Below are 5,000 nucleotides of genomic sequence, written 5' to 3'. Positions count from 1 at the left end.
ACAAGTCATGAATTGCCCAAGCAGACAGAAGGACCACAACCAGTCCAATTACAGCCAGGTTTTTCCATGCTGTGTAGAACATCAGAACAGACCACTTAGAAATAGCTGTAAAGGTAGAAGACCATGTCACATGACTCTGTCATCAAGAAAAATGCTCCAGTGGACTCAGACCTGGACCTATTAAAAAATAAGAAAAATCTCAGCTCAATAGATATATCAGGTTTTTTTTTTTATTTTAGGTCAGTGCAAGCAACCTGTATCCATGGAGCCATCCTGACTGGTGCCAAGAATACAAGCTGGTGACAGTGTGACTGTGTTGGAAATGTTTTCCTGGCACACATCTGACACTCGGACACAGTGCCCAGTGTGACCCGCTTAAAATACAGTCTCTGGGGTGGAGGATAGATGGGTATGACCTGTCAGGGGGCTTAAAATAACTACTAGTGCCCCTGCTGAACCACAAGATACTTCCAGCATAATAATACACCAGGTCACAAGACATGAAGATGATTCGGAGACTCTGTGGCTGAGCCCCATTAAGCACAGGCATTGGATGGAAAAGTCGATTCGAGGAAGCGATCCAATCTGCACCAACTGTTGATATGACATCAATACGAGTCTCGAGACTCTTCTTTCAGCATGTCCTGAATGTCTGTTTTTCAAAACACATCAACTGTTTCAAGATTTAAGGAAAATCTGGTGTCCTGAGTGGCACAACAGGATAGCGTCCTGTCAGATTACAAACAAAAGTGGAGCTGGTTGATAGGAATGGCACAGGAAAAGGTTAGAGTATGCAGAGCTTTCATCCGAGGGTTCAGCTGCCTGGAGGAAGCAGATGTGTGATAGATGTGAGTCAGCTGCTGTGTGGAACATTTTACAATTTATTTTAAAGAGTACATTTTTTGCTCCCGATTGTGAATTCGGTAAACAGTAATATCTGTCAGGCGGTTCAGTCATGGAACACTTTTTTATGAGCTATTTTTTTCCACTTTATGTTGATCTCAGGCTTGCGAGTGAGCTGATTTTATATAAAAGTGCTTTTTTTTATAGCCAAATGAGTTCGCGAGGATGTAGAAGATTTGCAGTTAGAGGATTTCCTCTGAAAAGTTTCTGTTGTAAAGAGGTGAAGTTTCTGTTCTCGGTTAGCAAAGTCTCTCCTAGATACCATTGTAGTCTGCTGCTTGGTTGTTGGGTGAGAAGCTTTGTATTATTACTCCGTAATTCCTCTTCTTGATATCTGTCCACAGCCCTGTATTAATCGTACGTGACTTGACCGCATCAGTAACAGCATCAGTAACAGCGAGCATTAAAAAAAACAAACACTTTTCATCACACATATTTATCAGTGTAATAACACGCACTGGTCCGCATCACCTGGTATCATGTGTTGGTATCGGTGTTTATTATTTTACACTTTATACCGATATATCGAATATCAATATCGATATCGATGCATGCCTAGCTAAAACAACAACAACCAAACAAAAAACCACCCCCAACAACCCGACATTTTTCTTCCCCCTTTTTTATCCAGTGCAGAATCGAACAAAAGATTTTTGTGCGTTAAAGCGTTTCTTCTGTATGTTCTCCAAAGGATGGACGGATGATGTCACTCTTTTGTTTAGTCTCGCGCTCCGAGAGGCCTCCCGGCCGCTCTAGGCCAAACGGGTTTCCATGACAACCGGAGACATGCGTGGGATGCCCGACACGGAAGTGAGTCGCGTTTATATAAGGAGCGATTACCGTGACAACCGCGCGCGCACTCACTCACTCACTCACTCACTCTGCCTCGCTCACTCAGACACACACACACACACACACACACGCACACGCACACGCACACGCACACACACACGCACGCACACACACACACACACACACACACACACACACACACACACACACACACACACACACACACACACACACACACACACAAACACACAAGGCATTGCAGTACAATTGCTCTTGTATGGAGCTAAGGCGCGCGCCTACATTTTTCCGTAATGTCTGCAAACGCACTAAGCAACAACGTGATCAGATAAACGTTAAAGAAAGAATCTGTCTCACCTTCGTAAGGATAATATTATCCGTAAAGACTCCCCGAAACGTTCCTCTGTGGACGCTTCACGCGCGCTCTTTACGCACACTGCTTATCCAGGCATTATTCATCTGAACCCTTCACAAAGCGCCGCGTCTCCACCAAGAGAATAACGGCGCAATCACGCGCACCCCGGAGCTCAGGTCTGTTAACGGCTGTTAAATCTCCTCCTCACATTGGCTGAATGTGTCGGAGGGATGGTTTTATACTGTAAAGAGCCTGTTTACACACAGAGAGGGAAAACAAAGACTAACTGAATAGCTGAAATAACTGAAAGGAATAAAGAAAGTCCTGGTGGAAAAATCGGTGCGCTTCCAACGTGGTGAGCTCGACGTTCTTCCCTTTCCCATCTACACTCGATATTCCGCTCAAAAAAGGGTTAAACCACGATGTCACCTCTCGCTCAATCGTCAGTGAGGTGTGTGTGTATGTGTATGTGTGTGTCTGTGTGCGTGCGTGCGTGTGTGTGTGTGTGTGTGTGTGTGAGAGAGAGAGAGAGGTCCGTTTTTCCCCGGATGTGACCGGTGCACTTGAGCTTAACGTAAGCTCCCTCCCTCGTGTAAGGTATCCTTCGGCCAAAACTCTCATAAGAAACACACACACACACACACACACACACACACACACACACACACACACACACACACACACACACACACACACACACACACACGCATCCGTGAATATATATGCACGCACGCGCAATAACACAATCAGAGTGAGTCCCACGTGAGACACCATAAAAGTGGATTATGTAACAGAGTTGGCCACTTGTGTGTTTGTGTGTGTGTGTGTTTGTGTGTGTGTGTTTGTGTTTGTGTGTGTGTGTGTTTGTGTGTGTGTGTGTGTGTGTGTGTGTGTGTGTGTGTGTGTGGTCCTGTCCGCAGGCAGAACTAATCCTCCTGTCTCATTTACTTTTCTCCTTCCTTCTTTATTAAACAAAAACTTTTTCCCTCATGTTTTATCTTGTGACTTGGTGTATTATCATGTTTATTTGTGTGCCAGCAGAATCTGTTAAAATATTTTTGTTGCACGGCTTTACAGTACGTGCACATGTATGCGAAACGTTGCAGGTTATCTGAGGTCAGGCTCGTTGTGATGGTCAAAAAAACCCTCTGTTTAATTCACTGTCAGTGCAATTAGCCTGATCAGCAGCCTGGTGTTAAGCAGATTAGTGACAGTTGCTGAGTAAAGACACATGTGTGCTGAATAGCTTCAAGCTACAGTAAAACACTGCAGTTCATGGAAATATGGCTTAGAAGTTTCTGGTATGGAGAGTTGGATGTGAGGCCACACACACACACACACACACACACACACACACACACACACACACACACACACACACACACACACACACACACACACACACACACACACACACACACACACACACACACACACACACACACACACACACACACAAACACAGGGGTAATTTAGTGTAGCCAGTCCATGTACAGGGAGGTTTTTAGGAGTTTGGAAGAAAACAGAGAACCCGGAGGAAACCCACACAGGGAGAACATGTAGAACTGTGGCACAAGGATGCAATGCAGCTTTCAGAAATGAATTTACGGTTGATAAATCAAGTGCACAGACTCAGTTTTGTAGGATTGGCCTTCTGAGGAAGGGGTCAAAACCGGCCCGGATATCAGTATTGCGGACTTCCATCAAGCTGAGCAGCATTTTCCCCCCACTGCACCACCTCCGGTTCAGATGTGCACCACATCCTCTGGATCTGTTCCTTCCTGAAGTGAACACTGCAATTTTAAATCACAGGTATATTTACAGTACAAATAGTGTCTGACCAGAGACAGGAAATGTCCAAACACCCTGGAGGAAGATAAGATAGCTATAGATTCAATTTCAAATAGTTTAGCTATAATGTGGAGAATCATAAGTTCTATTTTTTACAGCTCAGCAGATAAAAAAAAAGATTTCTGTGAGAGTTACAAGGGATGAATTAAATATTTCCTGAGTAGTTTAGTTATTCCAAATGGAAAGACTTCATCTGTCATCTGGAGTTTCAGACTGATTCTGTAAGAGACAAATGAGCACCATTACAGACTAGGATCTTCTTCAGGACATGTTTGGACCACAACTGGGTTTCGAGTTCTCTCAAAGTTTTGACAACAGTGTCGTGTAGTGGACACAACTGGGTATTACACTTTACTCTCATGCCTACAGCCTCACGGGGTTTCTTTATTATTAATTAGACAAATCAACAAAATTAATTAAACAAATCATTTGCAAATCAGCACCAAAACATGGTGACTTCGGGCGTATTAATTAATTAATTCGTCCATTTATTTATTTATTTATTTATTTATTTATTTATTTATTTATTTATTTATTTATTTATTTGTTTGTTTGTTTGTTTGTTTTTTTGTTTTTTTGTTTGTTTGTTTGTTTGTTTGTTCGTTCATTCATTCATTCATTTTCTACCGCTTATCCGAACTTCTCGGGTCACAGGGAGCCTGTGCCTATCTCAGGCGTCATCGGGCATCGAGTGCCAACCCATCATCACAGGGCACACACACTCATTCACTCACACACACACACACACACACACACACACACACACACACACACACACACACACACACACACACACACACACACTACGGACAATTTTCCAGAGATGCCAATCAACCTACCATGCATGTCTTTGGACCGGGGGAGGAAACCGGAGTACCCGGAGGAAACCCCCGAGGCACGGGGAGAACATGCAAACTCCACACACACAAGGAGGAGGCGGGAATCGAATCCCCAACCCTGGAGGTGTGAGACAAACGTGCTAACCAGTAAACCACCGTGCCCCCGATTTATTTATTTATTAATTAATTAATTAATTAATTAATTAATTAATTAATTAATTAATTAATTAATTAATTAATTA

At 43.3% G+C, this 5,000-nt stretch overlaps 1 protein-coding gene across 1 annotated transcript in view; it reads right to left on the bottom strand.

Moving 5' to 3' along the window:
* The window catches only part of gprc5bb (G protein-coupled receptor, class C, group 5, member Bb), a 9,116-nt gene extending 6,440 nt beyond the window's left edge, over positions 1-2,676 (bottom strand). Inside the window, exon 1 of the mRNA XM_047803578.1 lies at positions 2,071-2,676. The gene's annotated coding sequence lies outside the window, so the exon portion shown is untranslated. The remainder of the gene's footprint in view (positions 1-2,070) is intronic.
* Positions 2,677-5,000: the final 2,324 nt, after the last annotated feature.

This window comes from Tachysurus fulvidraco, chromosome 18, assembly GCF_022655615.1.
Source record: "Tachysurus fulvidraco isolate hzauxx_2018 chromosome 18, HZAU_PFXX_2.0, whole genome shotgun sequence".
NCBI classification, from domain to species: Eukaryota; Metazoa; Chordata; class Actinopteri; order Siluriformes; family Bagridae; genus Tachysurus; species Tachysurus fulvidraco.
The sequence above is the reverse complement of the archived record's forward strand: the minus strand, read 5'-3'. Positions and strand labels throughout refer to the sequence as shown.